The sequence below is a fragment of the Leptonychotes weddellii genome, chromosome 7, assembly GCF_054177405.1.
Source record: "Leptonychotes weddellii isolate Sample4059 chromosome 7, ASM5417740v2, whole genome shotgun sequence".
NCBI lineage: Eukaryota > Metazoa > Chordata > Mammalia > Carnivora > Phocidae > Leptonychotes > Leptonychotes weddellii.
Window position 1 is genome coordinate 75832198 of NC_138375.1, and position 16667 is coordinate 75848864.

General features: G+C 34.7%; 1 long non-coding RNA gene across 9 annotated transcripts in view; it reads left to right on the forward strand.

Annotated features, from left to right (window-relative positions):
* Positions 1 to 16667, forward strand: part of LOC115940170 (uncharacterized) — a 136898-nt gene that overhangs the window by 13662 nt on the left and 106569 nt on the right. For 7 of the 9 annotated variants that reach the window (XR_014147059.1, XR_014147058.1, XR_014147062.1 and 4 more), the window contains 3 exons: positions 5341 to 5393; positions 13037 to 13158; positions 14141 to 14243. This is a non-coding gene — a long non-coding RNA (uncharacterized LOC115940170). Of the gene's footprint in view, positions 1 to 5340; positions 5394 to 13036; positions 13159 to 14140; positions 14244 to 15236; positions 15328 to 16667 lie in introns of all 9 variants that reach the window. The other 2 variants (XR_014147060.1, XR_014147064.1) reach the window with 2 other exon arrangements.

Sequence of the window (16667 nt, forward strand, 5' to 3'; positions counted from 1 at the left end):
AGAAACCACTTTTGATTTTATCTTTCAGCATTGCCGATGATAATTAAAAGCTAAAGAACTGTTTATTATTTCAAAACAAGTTATTTATAATCTGATTTGCTGTTGAAACTTATGTGGCTAGAGATGAAATTAAAATTTTCAAGTCTTTAAACCTAACAGACTACTTAGAAAGTTACGCATATTGTGAATGGTTACATTTTATGTGTGAAAAAAATAGTTCATATGCGGTTTACCAGGAATTGGTCAGTTAAGTTGTAGATTAGTGGCTGAATTTTAAAGTTAGTCCCTACTGAAAACAAGGAATGTGTTTAAGAGCTGGAATTTCAATGGAAAAAGTAATATTACTCTAGCCAGGTATTTGTTTATACTGATTAATGATGCTAATTATTTAAAAACATTCATCCCCTTTTGATGTCAGCTAGCATATTTGTGGTACTGTATTCTGAATATAAAGTCATTGGGCCTTGGGTTCACTACACTTTGAAAGAAAAAATCTTTATTTGATGAAATAGGCAATCAACTGAAATCTATCCTCTTTAAATAAACTGATTCTTCAGTATTTTCCCAGTGTTGGTGTAAGTTGTTGTCTGTGATGTCCCCTAGGGCTCTTTGCTCTCTGATTTGGTATATAAAAGCAGCTCTGAATGATGGATTACTGTGTCATTGCAGCCTGCGAAGGATTAATTTGTTTCATTGATTTCTCTTTAGGCAGATTGCCAGAATTTGCTGCTTCCCACCTTTCCTCAAGACTTCTAGAAGTAATAGACAGTAATAGCCTAAGACAAATCAGCTCCTTTTTGTAAAAATAGAATCATGAAACCAGGAATCCTAATAAGAGCTTTGGCAAACTTTTTATTGGCATATTGGGAAGAGCAATTAATAGGCTACTTTATCTGGTTTAGAAGTAGTTTGAATTGAAAAATTTCTTTGGCTTGGTGACTTAAAGCATATCATATTAATAGTTCCTAAGTAAGCATTTATAATATTTGTACCATAAACATTTTCTCAAATTTGTAAGTATCTTAAATATTTAACTCAGGAAAAAATGTGTTGTTTATGTGATTGACAAACACTTCTTTATATGCCAGATTTTAGGATCAAATAATATGGCAACATAACTTTAAGTCAATTTACTCATAAATATTTATAGGATTATTTGATGCAAAGAATTTTTAGAAACTTTGGACAAGGACATAGAGTATTAGAGGATAGAAAGAGAATTGTTTAATTGTTTGAAGAAAATATAACTTTGTGACTAAAGGACTGGTATTTGCTCATAATAATTTCCAAAATTAAAAATGACATTTTGTACATTTTCTCTAAGCCTTTTTCCTCCAAGCATTTACATGTTTTATTTATACATATATAGATAGATACCACTTTGTATCCTGCTTTTTCAGTTGGCATTATACAGTGAAAAATTTCCTGTATAATTGAAATTATTATTAAAGTCATTTATATTGACTGTTTAATGTTTTAACATGTATACTTTAATTAATCATTGTTCTATTGGAGAGTTAGATTTCTAACTTTCCATTATTGTAAATAAAGTTATGATGAATGACATTTTAAATAAATCTTACTCATCCCTGTGGTTATTTCCTTACAATACATTATTACAAAAGAATTTGCTTGGATGAGGGTATAGACTGTTTTTTTAAGGTTCTTGATATCAATTGCCAGATTGTTTTCCAGAAAGGTTTTTCCAGTTTATACTGGTACTGTTTAAAAAATGTCTCTGTAGAGGCAGCAGCATTCTCATTTATGTTACACAAGCAAAGAAAACAGAACAACACTCTTTCCTTGTCTTCTGAAAGTAGTGGCAGCATTTTGCATATACTTAGTCTCTCAGAAGTATTTTCTCAACTGCAGATGTGAAATAGGCTGGTTATACAAATCTATTTGTTTCCCTTCTGTAGTGCTGAAAATTATATTGATTTAATGATCTCAAGTTATACTTTTTATGCAATTAGTTGTGTAGTAAAAACTAATATTGTCATGTGCTAATGTCTTTTTTTCCTCTATTGTGCTATGATAGTAGTCCATGCAATATCAGCAAGTTTATGCTCTTCCTGTGCTTTGCTGAAAGGAAAAAGGAACATCTGTTTCCATTATATATCTGCATCATAATGATAACAATTAAATAGCTTTTATGGTAGTATACAGTAAATATATTTTGCTGAATGACCTATACTTTCTTGTTGGAAAATTTCAGAGATTTCAGAGGCACTTAGTTTTTACAGGTAGGTTCCATGTAGAGGTTTAGAAAGGCCTTTGGTTACTTTAGGTAAATCACTGTAGTTTCAGTATAGACAAAGAACCCTGAAGATTAAACTCTAGGCTATCAATGTGACTCTTCAAAGTATTTTTCTTAGGCAGATGTTTAGAGTACAAATTATTAGGTACCTCAATATTCTTAAGTGGCTTAATCATGCTACTAATAACAGAGTTCATTTTGTGTTTTGTGCTGTTTGTGTACTTTTAATATTTTACTAAGCCGGAAATTGGAAATAGTTTTATATGTGTGTGTGTGTGTGTGTGTGTGTGTATACTCACACATATATAAATATATTTACAGCCTAGTGCTCTTTTTTTGTGTGTGTATATTAGGGGAGCATAGTCATATTTACCTTTTAAGCTCAGCAGGAGAATGTTTGAAACCCATGCACTATTTCCATTGACCTTTAATATTCCAGAGAAATGTTTTCATTTATTTCATTCAGCTTTTGGTTAAAGATGTTTTAGTGGTTACTTAAAAAAATGATTAGAAAGTATTTCAGACAAAATGTGGTATATAAAGAAAAATAAACAGCCCTGTACTCCAGACTCAATTTGAGAAATAAAATGTTACCAGTGCAATTGAACCTCTTCCTGTGATCATATTCCCTTAAGACTTCTTTTTTTTTTAAAGATTTTATTTATTTATTTGACAGAGAGACAGAGCCACAGAGCACAAGTGGGGTGGGAGGCATGGCAGAGGAGAGGGAGAAGCAGGCTCCCCACTGAGCAGGGAGCCCGATGTGGGGCTTGACATGGGGCTCGATTCCAGGCCCTCGGGATCATGACCTGAGCTGAAGGCAGACGCTTAACCGATTGAGCTGCCCAGGCACCCTCCCTTAAGGCTTCTTGAAGAGATGATCAGCATCCTAAATTTGATGATTATCTTTTTTGTATGTTTTTCTTTTACGTATTTTCTTTAACATGTCAAAAAACTTGATGTAGTGATTTGTCCTTTTAAATAAATTTAAAATGTTGGACCTATGAAGGCTGTTGGAACCTTTTTAGTCTAATCACCTGTGAATGGTCATGTTTCTCTGATTTACTGTCCTCATCTGTAAGTTGTGTATAGATCCACATGTTCTTTGATGTCCATCTAGCCATAATTAAAGTTTTTTGATTACCTCTTATTTTCCATATGAAATAAAATATAACAAAAGACAAAGGCTCAGAGAAGTTTAAGTAACTTACCCAAGACCATATAGTAAATCCAGAGCCAGGAATAAAGCTCAGTTCTGACTTCGATTCAAAGCACTCTTTTCTTCAGTACACATTGTCATCTTTGGGTACTGGCTGACTGACCCCTTTGGTAGCCTGTGATTAAAGACCATTTACAGGCTTGTTTAACTTTGTGATTGTTGTGTGCAGGAGAGACTTTTAGAAAAAATTTTTTTTTTTTTCTGTAGGGAAAAACATTGAAGCCTTATCAGCCTGAAAGCTACTTATAGAATGAGGAGACTATGTTTCCTGCAGAGCCTGTAGTTTTCTTCTTTATTTTCTGGACTTTCCTGGAAAAAATGATAGTTTGGGTACAATGAAGCTTTCTATAGGTTTCTTACCATGTAGTCAGTTTTCTGATCTCTCATGATAACTGGATCAGGACAATAGGGATGGGCATAAATTTAAATGTCTCTTTACATGTACGTGTATCTATTTTTCAATATATTTTGGCAGTCAAGATTTTGACAAATTGCTTCTTTTTTTTTTTTGTAGCTTATACTATGGTCAAATCACAAATAATTTTGTATTTGAAAATGAGTTTGTTTCTTGTTTCTATTTAGCAACCAACTTACCAGAACACTAAAGTGAGGATAGCACAAATAGAATAATGTGGAAACATGTTTTTAAAATCTCTTTGGAGAAAAACCCTATTCTAAAAATGGCAACCTAGAATTACATGCATGTACGTTCTCTTTCAGGTTTTTACTCTAACAAATTTAATTCATTCTTAGTTGAGATGAGTAAGCTTGAGTCATAATATTCACACAGTGCCATGCCTCTCCTATGAAAAAATACCAATATAACTAGAGATGGAGTTAATGTATCCTATTGTAAAACTGTCTTTTCCCAAATGTGTTGCCTCAAGACCAAAAACTTTGTTTAATAAATTATTTGCTTCCTTCTATAAATACATACTAAGAAACTTGTGATAGTAGTAATCATTTTTTTAAGGGAAGATGAAGCTGCTAATAGTAGCTTTGTCAGTGCTATAAATATTCTCAAGGTAGTTGTGTTTTAACAAGCAAACCAGGTAACACATTTTTCTCTATTTTAGGTCAATTATCTTATGTATTCAGCAGCTTCTAGTAGGAATTTTTCCCTAGCATATTAGTTTGGGGAGGAGAGACCCAGTGTGATCAGATATCAACATTCGGTACACCTTTTATTTAGCATTGCTTTATTTGCTCACACTCACTAAATATGATTTCTTTCATTTCTGTAGCATTTCTGTCTGGAGAGAAAGCTGTGTGTGTGTCTGTGTGTCTGTCTGCCTGCCTGCCTGCCTTTGTAAATATTTCAAAGGCATTTCTTGTCTAGTTGAAGGTTCTGGTGAACATCTGTAATGTGTAATATAAGGAATTTTCTACACTGGTTAAATTTCCCCTTGTTGCTCTAGCAGGTAGGTGGAACTCAACAGAAAAGGTGTGGGTAGGGGAAACTAGCCCCTGGCTAACTTATTTTCTCCCTGGTCATAATATGAATCTGGGCAGTAGTGGTGAGAATATGGAATCTTAACCACCAGACCAGCAATGCTAAAACCAGAGAGACCCCAGTGAGACACAACAATCTATAGCCCATGTATATTATTTTACTCTCTTAGTTATATAGCTCTTTTAAGAAAGGTGATGTGTTGTTTACTGAAACATCTGAATATGGTTAAAAAGAAAAGTGTGTGTTTGTGTGTATGTATATATGTATATAGTGTATTTTTGCCATATATTTTACCAGGATTATAGGTGCTTAAATATCTGCACTGTTTCTACTCAGTCCTTAATGACTTCACTTTAGACCATGTTGAGATTATTTCAAAACTAACGTTGGCTATGTATTTTCTATTGACAGAGCCGATACATAATTTCCTGATGTGATCTCGGAATTTTTCTGTGTGTAAAAGGGTAGAATTTTCTTCTACTAATGTTAGATTTGCATGTTGTAAAATTTTGTTCATGGCCTGTTTAGAAATCCCAGCTGTTTACGATTTTCTCATTATTTGATTCTTATGAGAATTTTGTTACTGTTGTGCATATTGTTCTTGAGGTATAGTTAACACTTACTGAGTTCTTGTCATGCTTACTGCATATGAGACAGATAAAAGCATAGTCATTGCTATGGGATAATTACTGATATGGTCTTTTGCCAATAATTTAACAGATTATATTTTCCTAATATATTTATGATTTTTAAAATATTCCTACCTGAAGACTTCAAGAGAAAAAGAAAATATATTTAGTTTTCCATTGCAGTTATTTACCTTTTGAAAAACTTCTTAGAATTATAACTTGGGCTTGGGGTGCCTGGGTGGCTCAGTCAGTTAAGTGTCTGCCTTTGGCTTAGGTCATGATCCCAGGGTCCTGGCATAGAGCCCTGTGTCAGGTTCCCTGCTCCCTCTCCCACTCCCTCTGCCACTCCATCTGATGCTCCCCTTGCTTGTGCTCTTTCATTCTCACACTCTCTCAAACAAATAAATAAAATCTTTAAAAAATTATAATTTAGGATCAGTCAAAATGATATTAATGTAGCATCTTGAATAAATAGGATGTGGCATTTACTAACTTTAAATCAGTTTTTTTTAAAGATTTATTTATTTGAGAGAGAGGAAGTGAGAGAGAGAGAGAGAGAGAGCAAGAGGTGTGGGGGGAGGGGCAGTAGGAGAGGGTGAAGCAGCCTCTCCACTGAGCAAGGAGCCCAATGCTGGGCTTGATCCCAGGACCCTGGGATCATGACCTGAGCCGAAGGCAGACGCTTAATGGATTGAGCCACCCACATGCCCCTTAATCAGTTTCTTAAAAAAAAGAATATAAGATGTAAGAATTTTTCCTAGTACTCTATCTTGTTTAAGTATGCCAATCTAATTACCTCTCTGTAAATAAAAAATAATTGTGTAACAGTGTTTCTGAAAAGCGGCCTTTGTGCTGCTTTTTAGCAAGAAGCAGGTTCATTTTTTAAAAACTGAACTAACAAAGTACATTTAAATTAAAATTAGGAACTACACTAAGTATGAAGGCAAAACATGTTTTCATAAATATTTAGAAAAATACCTGTTTGGTCTTGACTCCCCATTAGCTTTGATGGTAATTATCATTGAATTTTAGGATTGAACCTGTTTTTATAGCATTACACATGAACATGTTTTTATAGCTCACCAAAGTTTATTAAAAGATGCTGAAAATAATTACCATTTGCCTGTCACACAAGGAGAAGTGGGTTGTTGATATATTTGCTAACAAATTTGACCAATGTAGATAGAGGTTTTTGATAAAAAGGTTAACAAAAATACTCCTATTCTCTGTATAATAGTTACAATCTTTTTGGACTTAATTATGTAGTTTCTTCTATCTCTTTATATAGGTATAAGTTTCAGTTTATAAGTATTGCAATAAACAGTCAAAGTATAATTTGTATTTTGTGTAGAGTGTTCTCATGAGATAACAAGGTCCTTTTGAATTTGGGGGATTGATTGGGTTTTGCATTATTTATACATTTCTCAAAACAAATATACAAATTCCAAAATAAGTCCCTTTTTGTTTAGTTACATTTTTGAGATGTGTATTTTATAAGATTTATATTTAAAAAAAGACAAAAACATATCAGTAATATCTGGTCGAGGATTACATTGTATTAGGCTATACTATTAGACTCAGTCTCATGTCAGTCTAAGTTGTAAAGGTAGTTGTTTTGGACTGGCTAGAACTAGAATAAGGGAGTGGTATTATAGAGCTTTGAAAGCAACATACTGACTGATGTCTGTTACAGAGCCAAAAGTCACCAAGATCCTATTTATATTTTAGTTCCAATATTAATAAATTTAGATGTGTTTTGAATTTTTTATTTTTTTAAAGATTTTATTTATTTATTTGTCAGAGAGAGAGAGAGAGCATGCAAGCACAAGCAGGGGGAATGGGAGAGAGAGAAGCAGGCTCCCTGCTGAGCAAGGAGCCTGATGCGGGACTCAATCCCAAGACCCTGGGATCATGACCTGAGCTGGTCAGATGCTTAACTGACTGAGCCACCCAGGCGTCCCTGTGTTTTGAATTTTGACAAATAGTTTTAAAATTCCAAAAGGTCCTGCATTTTATAGTAAGGAACTAGCCAAAGGCTATATTTTTATATATAGTGTGTATGATGGAGAGTTTTGTTCTTATATAAACTTGCCTAATAGTTATCCTACCCAAGAGAAGTGTAAAAAATCCTTAATTTATGAATTTTACTTTTTATATAAATAGTAAAACCTTCTTATTATATGCTAAGCATATTTCATATATTATTTAATCAGTTTATATAGGATATAAAATTCTCATTTTACTGGTGAAGAATTTGAGGCTCAAATGTGGTCAAGTAACTTGCTCAGTCAAGTCACATAGAAGGTGAGTAACACAGCAAGGATTTGACATGAAGTATGTGTCACTCCAGAGCCCACTCCTGATCTATGCTGATTTCACTGCTTCTTACCAAGTAACTGATTATATTACCTTTTGGTTATAGGGTCAAACTGTATTCTCACAGGCACGTAAAAAAGCATAGAGCAACTCTTATACAAAACAAAGGAAATCTATATAATTTCATGTTATTTTCATGTCCCAGTAGCTATAGGATAATATTCTCTCTGTTTGATTATGTGCTGTTGTATGTGTAAATGGTACTATCTAGATGAAACTCTATCCTTAGAATTTTTTGGCACTAGGTTGGCTTAGCTATTAAATACCACCTTTGCGGGCGCCTGGGTGGCTCAGTTGGTTAAGCGACTGCCTTCGGCTCAGGTCATGATCCTGGAGTCCCGGGATCGAGTCCCGCATCGGGCTCCCTGCTCGGCGGGGAGTCTGCTTCTCCCTCTGACCCTCCCCCCTCTCATGTGCTCTCTCTCATTCTCTCTCTCTCAAATAAATAAAATCTTAAAAAAAAATACCACCTTTGCTAGCAGATTGAAAAGTGAATAGCAAGAAAGTTTATTATTTCTGATTTGCAGTCTTTCTTCAGAATGTTTTTGTCCTTAGTGACTTCCAGGGGGAAAAAAATCATGGTTTCCCTTAGTAGGTGTGTTATTTTGCTAGGGCTGCTGTACCAAAGTACTACAAAAGGGGTAGCTTAAGCAACAGACATTTATTGTTGCCTAGTTCTGAGGCTGGAAGTCCAAGATCAAGGTGTCGTCATGGTTGGTTCCTTCCAGTGGCTGTGAGGAATATAATCTATTACATGCCTCTCTCTCAGCTTATGGTGGTTTATTGGAATCTTTGGTGTACCTTGGCTTATAGATGCATCATTCTGATCCCTGCCTTCATCTTCATGTGGTGACCTCCCTCTGTGTGTGCTGACCTCTCTATGTCCAAATTTTCCTTTATAAACACACCAGTCATATTGGATTAGAGCCTACCCTAATGACCTCATCTTAACTTGAACATCTGCAATGACCCTCTTTCCAAGTAAGGTCACATTTGCAGGTACTGAAAGTTAGGACTTTGGTATATTTTTGAGGGGACACAATTCAACTCATTAACAGTAGGCAGTTTTTTTCTGAGATGATAGATTTGAAAACTCTGGTAGTGGTTATATACATAAATTTGCAGTTGATCAATTCATTGGTGTAATTACATGCACGGATACCCATAAATGAGTAATGTCTGAATATTTGTTTTGGAATAGGACTGATTTTGCTCTAATATTCTTGTAAAAAAACTGTTGGAAGAACAGACTGGAGAACTATTTAGAAAGGCTTTCAGTAAATGATACGATCGAGTGTCACAATGTACGGGGCATATAATGAGCTTTTGATAATATACAAAATCAGTATATCTTGTGGTATGAAGTTGGGATTTAGATAGACGTTCAGAACAAGAGGATGCTACAGAAACAGAGGACATAGGTTTAGGTTCTGATGTAGGAATGAGTATTTTATGTATAGTGGGCCATGGTGGTGAAGGGAGGCTTTGGGTCAGTTATGTTGTGAAGGAATCTCTGGCCCTGTAGGGTTAATGCCAGTTTTAACTTTTAAGTTTCAAGGAATTGCTGTAGGATTTATTTTTAATTTTACCCTGTAGAAAATTTGAAATATATAATTAACAAGAAGAAAAATATGACCTATATCCCCACTACCCAGAGCTACTTGTTATTAATATTTTGACATCTTGATATAATTCTTATGAAATTCCTGCCATGATTTTTGATTGAGATTATACCATATAAACAGTTTTCTAAAATAAATCAGCACCTGGAGTCTCTAAATATCTATCTGAATTTGAGACCCATGGAGTAATAGACCTAATGATCATTGATGATGAATCGGGTCACCATAATTCCATAAACCATTAGGTCAAGACAGTTTTGTCTTCATGCGATTTAGGTCCTTCGCCTTAGTCTTGTCCTTCCTCCCGTCTTTCACACTACTGCCAGGATCTTTTTAATGATTACATCACTCTCCTGGCTTACCTCCTTCAGTCAGACAGAGGTCCAGCTTTTTAGCATAATAGGCATCTTTGTGAACTTTCTCATGCCTCTTTCTTCTCATTTGCTACTCTCCAAAAAGCTTCCTGAAGTTCTTAGAATATTGTGTACCCTTTTGAACCTCTATAATTTTTACCTCTCCCCTCCATTAAGAATGCCTTTTTTCTTTTTGTCTGTCTGTCCAGCAGCTGCTAATTTATTTCACATGACATTTCCTCTCTAAAGCCTTTATTCTAAGCCAGTTTTCCTTTTCTTTTATTACCTGTAGCACTTTCTGGAAAACTTGCTATAAATTGATTACAGGGAATCCTAGTGACTAATTTCCATCTTTATCTTTCTTGTTTTTTTTTTTTTAAGTTTTTATTTAAATTTTAGTTGTTAACATAGAGTGTAATATTAGTTTCAGGAGTAGAATTTAGTGATTCATCACTTACCTATAACACCCAGCACTTATCACAACGAGTACCCTCCTTAATACCCATCACCCATTTAACTCATCCCCTACCCACCTTCCCTCCAGCAACTCTGTTTATTCTTTATGGTTAAGAGTCTGTTTTATGGTTTGCCTCTCTTTTTCCCCCCTTATCTTCATCTGTTTCATTTCTTAAATTCCACATGAGTAAAATCATATTGTATTTGTCTTTCTCTGACTTATTTTACTTAGCATAATACATTCTAGTTCCATCCACATTGTTGCAAATGGTAAGATTTCATTCTTTTTGATGGCTGAGTAATACTCCATTGTATACATATGCCACAACTTTTTTATCCATTTATCAGTCAGTGGACAGTTGGGCTCTTTCCATAATCTGGCTGCTGTTGATAATGCTGCTGTAAACATTGGGGTAGATTTGTTTCTTCAAATCAGTATTTTTATATCCTTTGGGTAAATACCTAGTAATGCAATTGTTGGGTTGTAGGATAGCTCTATTTTTAACTTTTTGAGGAACCTCCATACTGTTTTCCAGAGTGGCTGCACCAGTTTGTATTCCCACCAACAGTGTAAGACAGTTCCCCTTTCTGCATCTCGCCAGTGTCTGTTGTTTCCTATGTTGTTCATTTTAGCCATTCTGACAGGTGTGAGGTGGTATCTCTTTGTAGTTTTGATTTGTATTTCCCTGATGATGAGTGATGTTGAACATCCTTTCATGTGTCTGTTAGCCATCTGTATGTCTTCTTTGGAGAAATGTCTGTTCATGTCTTCTACCCATTTCTTAACTGGATTATTTGTTCTTTGGGTATTGAATTTGGTAAGTTCTTTTTTTTTTTCTTTGAAGATTTTATTTATTTATTTGACAGAGAAAGAGCACACAAGCAGGGCCTGTGGCAGGCGGAGGGAGAAGCAGACTCCCCGCTCTGAGCAGGGAGCCCGAAGCGGGGCTTGATCCCAAGATCCTGAGATCATGACGTGAGCCGAAGGCAGATGCTTAACCAACTGAGCCACCCAGGCGCCCCGAGTTTGATAAGTTCTTTATAGATTTTGTTTACTAATCCTTTATCAGATATGTCATTTGCAAATATCTTCTCCCATTCCAAAGGTTGCCTTTTAGTTCTGTTGGTTGTTTTCTTCACTGTGCAGAAGTTTTTTTTATCTTAATGAAGTCCCAATAGTTCACTTTTGCTTTTGTTTCCCTTGCCTCAGAAGATGTATCTAGTAAGAAGTTGCTACACCCAATGTCAAAGAGGTTGCTGCCTGTGTTCTATAGGATTTTGATGGTTTCCTGTCTCACATTTAGGTCTTTAATCCATTTTGAATTTATTTTTGTGTATGGTGTATGAAAGTGGTCCAGTTTCATTCTTCTGCATGTTGCTGTCCAACCATTTGTTGAAGAGACTTTTTCCCATTGGATATTCTTTTCTGCTTTGTTGAAGATTAGTTGACCATAGAGTTGAGGGTCCATTTCTGGGTTCTCTATTCTGATCCATTGATCAATGTGTCTGTTTTTGTGCCAGTACCAAAGTGTCTTGATCACTACAGCTTTGTAATATAACTTGAATTGTGATGCCTCCAACTTTGCTTTTCTTTTTCAAGATTGCTTTGGCTATCTGGGGTCTTTTGTGGTTCTGTACAAATTTTAGGAATGTTTGTTCGAGCTTGGTGAAAAATGCTGGTGGTATTTTGATAGGGATTGCATTAAATGTGTAGATTCCTTTGAGTAATACAGACATTTAGCAATATTTGTTCTTCCAATCCATGAGCATAGAATGTCTTTCCATTTCTTTGTGTCATCTTCAATTACTTTCATCAGTGTTCTATAGTTTTCAGAGTACACCGTCTTTATCTTTCTTTTTTTTCATTTGTCTACACTTTTATTGTGAAAAATTTTAAATACCAGAAAAAGTAACATTAACACCCATATTTCCACCATTTAGAGTCAACAGTTATAAATATAAATGTATATGTATATTTACATATATATACACACACACAGATTTAGTTTGATCCACTTGGAAAGTAAGGTACACATCTTGTGCTACTTCATCCATAAATATTATAACACACATCTCCCAATAAGAACATAATCTTATGTTCTCTTACATAATCACAATACCATGAGCACACTTAAAAAATTAATAATTCCTAATTTTTTCTAATGTATAGTCATATTCCAGCATCTTTATCTTTCTTAATAGACTGAGTTATGAATGGGCAAGGATCATGTGTTATTTATACTAGTATCTGTAGCACTTAGCATGGTACCTAGTCGATGTTTGAGGAAAATGTTTGCTGAATAAATAATCTTGTCTTTTCATCTAATACTATTCTGCCAGTAATAGTGAATATAGCTAGAATAAGTGATAATTTTTGGAGTGACAGGTAAGGGAGTAAGTTGACTAGTTCATTTCAACTTATCAAACAGTTACTAAGCATTTACAATTTGTAAGTTGCTCTGCTGGGCATTGTGGAATTGGGAAACTAAAATGAAGAGGACCTTTAAGAGTTTGCAGCCTAATGGAGGACTTCCAATTTTGGTGAGTTGTTAGGGAATTATGGTAAGAAATATAGTGAAGAGTTGTTAAGAAGAATAACCCATTAAAACAGAATTGTGACTGGAAACATTTGTATAGTGCCTTTAAATTAACAAAGTTTATTTGTTTACAGGTGGCAGTGGGCCTACATCATGGGTTGTAGCAGATGTTCTCAACATTTCTGTTGGAACTTCTTTATATTCCCTTGAAAGAGGAGCCCCAGAGCCTCATCCCTGTGGTAGCTACCATGCTCTGGTATGATGCTATGCTTTTCTACTTCATCCTTCCTGTTCTAGCAGAGGTCTAGGTTAGAATTTAACTGTTTCTTAGAGTAAACAATTATGTAGAACTGAAAGTGGAATGTTTCAATTAAACTGATATTGTGATTTCTTTGAGATTGTTGATAATGCCTTGTTATTCTTATACCTGCTCACAGAACCCCTGAATAGTGAGTGCCTTACTTATCATAGATACTTAGCTTTGTGATTTTGTTTGAATTGTATCTAGTTGTAAATAGTTCCTTACTGATTTTTAATAGATATTAATCTAATTTTTATTTCCTTAAATGATAAAGAAGCATATAACATCAACTTTACTTCTACTTAAAAACTGTATCTTCAGGTAATGTTTAACCAGATTCAACTGGCAATCGATAAAATTCCATATCAGGAATATTTAAGCACAAACCTCTGTCTGTATTAACATGAATAAACACTGTAGCTAGTAACGAAAGTATTTTTTTCATAAAAAATAGAAGTATTTTTCAGAATTCTGGGAAATGTCAAAGTAATTTTGGCTGTAGTCATGCTGCATTAATGTTATTGAGAATGTTGCTAACATTAACAAAAATATTCCTTAATTTCCTCAGTTATTGCTACTGTTGATGAGGGATATAAAGTTGGCATGCTTTCATGTTTTGAGCATTTTCATTATACACTTTTGATTTTATATGTCAGAAGCAATCTTTGTTTTAGGTAAGATAGCTGAGAACATTTTTACTTAGGGATAGAGGTCAGGCTCTATTTGTATTTTTAGGTCAGTGATATATAGAATATAGTGATATATCAGAGTAAATACACTTACAGTTTTGCATGTAAGTATTATAACATTTATATATTTCTTGACCTTATTTTTAGTTCATTAAAACAGTGATTTGGGACCAAGGCATAGGTTTCATTTGTATATTAATTATTTTATTTTTTATTTTCTGTGACCACTGGTAACACTCATCTTGCAGATGTAAGGTGTTGTTCACCAGGGAGCTTTGGCAAGAGAGTTGGCCAGATGAACAAGTTCATCTCCATTGTGGAAAAACAACTTGAAGCTCATCTCTGTTGAAGGTGAGTTAGTGTCATCTTCACACAGGGAAGATCATGCTAGTGTTATTTGATGTTTTCAGGGTTATCAAACAACAGTTTGGTTTGAACTTTGTTTTATGGGATGTTGAGCTGTCATGCTTTATTATTTGAGTGTAAAGATTCACACAGAAATCAACCTGACAATGAAAAGAAATGGAAGTAATAATTTGGTGTTTATGAATATACGTAAAAGTAGTTTGGGTCTCTCCCTTCCTTTCTTTTAAATGTTTATTTATTTTTAAGTAATCACTACACCCAATGTGGGGCTCGAACTCATGACCCTGAGGTCAAGAGTCACATGCTCTCCCAAGTGAGCCAGCCACACACCCCAATTTAGTTATTCTTTCTCACCTCTGTTATGATTTCCATATAATACATGCTAGCTAAGTTATAATTCATGACTTTTATTTGAATATTGGCTAGATCAGAATCACATGTTACATATTTATTTTAAAATATATTACGAATTTCAGGAAATTTCATATAACTGCAGTGTCAATGTAAAGATACTCTTCTGTTTTCAAATACATTATTTGGTCTTTGAAATGGTAGCCAATGTTAATGCTTGCCACAGGCTTGCTGTCCCAGAGATATAGTGGATGACTATACATGTTTAATATTATTACAAGAAGTAGTAGGGTATCTAATAGCAATCCGTAGTTCAGTTCAATATCATTTAGTGCATATTTATTAATCATCACTTCATTTTACTTTACTCATTACATTTGTGACTTGACCCAGCCCTACCTAACCATGAAATATGTGTATATATATGTGTGTGTGTTTGTATAACATTATATATAAGTAACTTGATACAGTAGCTGATGTTGCTTTGGCCCTCTTTATTCAAGTTGTTTTCATTTGAATTATCTCCATTGTCAGGTTGTCAAAGTCCATTTTCTTTTACAGTCTTGCTTTACTAGTAACCCTCTTTTTTAAATGTTATCATTATCTTTTAATTTTTCTTCTTTTGAGGCATAAACAAATCCCAAGGTCAAAGACTGGTGGGGCTGATGCTCACTGACTTCAAAAGAAAGGTCTAACTGTAGGGAGAGGATCTTTACAGGTATGATGTTCCATTATAACCAGCCTTACCATCTATACTAAATGGCTTGTAAGAGGCCATGAAATAAAAAAAAGGAATAAGATGGCACTATATTCAATGAAAAAGTTTGATTGTACAATTTTTTTTTTCCTCAAAAAGGCTCAAATATTTCTGTAGTAAGATTGGGCTTTCTCTTCCCATGCCTTATAAGTAATTATTAAGTATAACTCAGTGTGGGTTTTTTTTTTTTTTAAGGATTTTATTTATTTGAGAGAGAGAGAGTGAGAGAGCACAAGCAGGGGGAGGGACAGAGGGAGAAGCAGACTCCCCACTGAGCGGTGAGCCCAATGCGGGGCTTGATCCTGGGATTCTGGGATCATGACCTGAGCTGAAGGCAGACGCTTAACCAACTGATCCACCCAAGCACCCCATAACTCAGTGTGTTTTTAAAAATCTTGTTTCTTGAAAACATTATTTTAAGATGATTTGTCTCAGTATTATTATTTTCACGTTAAGCCTACCTCAAACATTTTCAGTTGGGTTAGACTGGAAATTTAACATTATAGTGCAAGTCAAAGTTATTTAGTGTCTAAACTTGAGTTTGTCTTAACTAGAATAATTTATATTGTAGTTATTATAAATACTACTTGTTAAATATTTAATAATTATAATTATTATATATAATTGTTATTAATTAAATTAGTAAAATTAGTTAAAATTAATAATTTACTCAGCTCTATTCTGAGTGCTTTTTATATCATTATGTCTTTGTAACAGTTATGTGGGGTAGGAATGATTATCCCAGGTTTATAGACAAGGAAACTAAGACTCAGAGTTCAATAATTTGCACTGACCAGTGACTGACCCAGGATTTCAACTATGTGACCTCAGAGCTTCTGTTCAAAGCTCCTGTTTATAAGTGTGGTGTTAAGCTGCATGAAAGGTTTACATGTGCAACTTGAGAATGGGCTGCTTCACTTTTGAGGCAGTCAGCCTAGTTCACAGTGATTTTGTAGTACTGACTGAGGTACACCAAAATGTATCTGACTGAAACATTTGCTTTTGTGACTTTATGTGAACATAACATTTTAAAAAAAGATTTATTGATTTATGTTAGAGCACATGCTTGCTGGGGCAGGGCAGGGGAGGGGCAGAGATAGTCTCAGGCCGACTCCGTGCTAAAGGTAGAGCTCCACATGGGGCTTGATCTCACAACCCTGAGATCACAATCTGAGCTGAAACCAAGAGTCGGGTGCTCATCCCACTGTGCCACCCAGGCGCCCCTATGTGGACATAACTTTTGACAATCTGTCAGTATATTACGTATACTTAATGTTGTGTGTGTATGCTGCATGATGCTT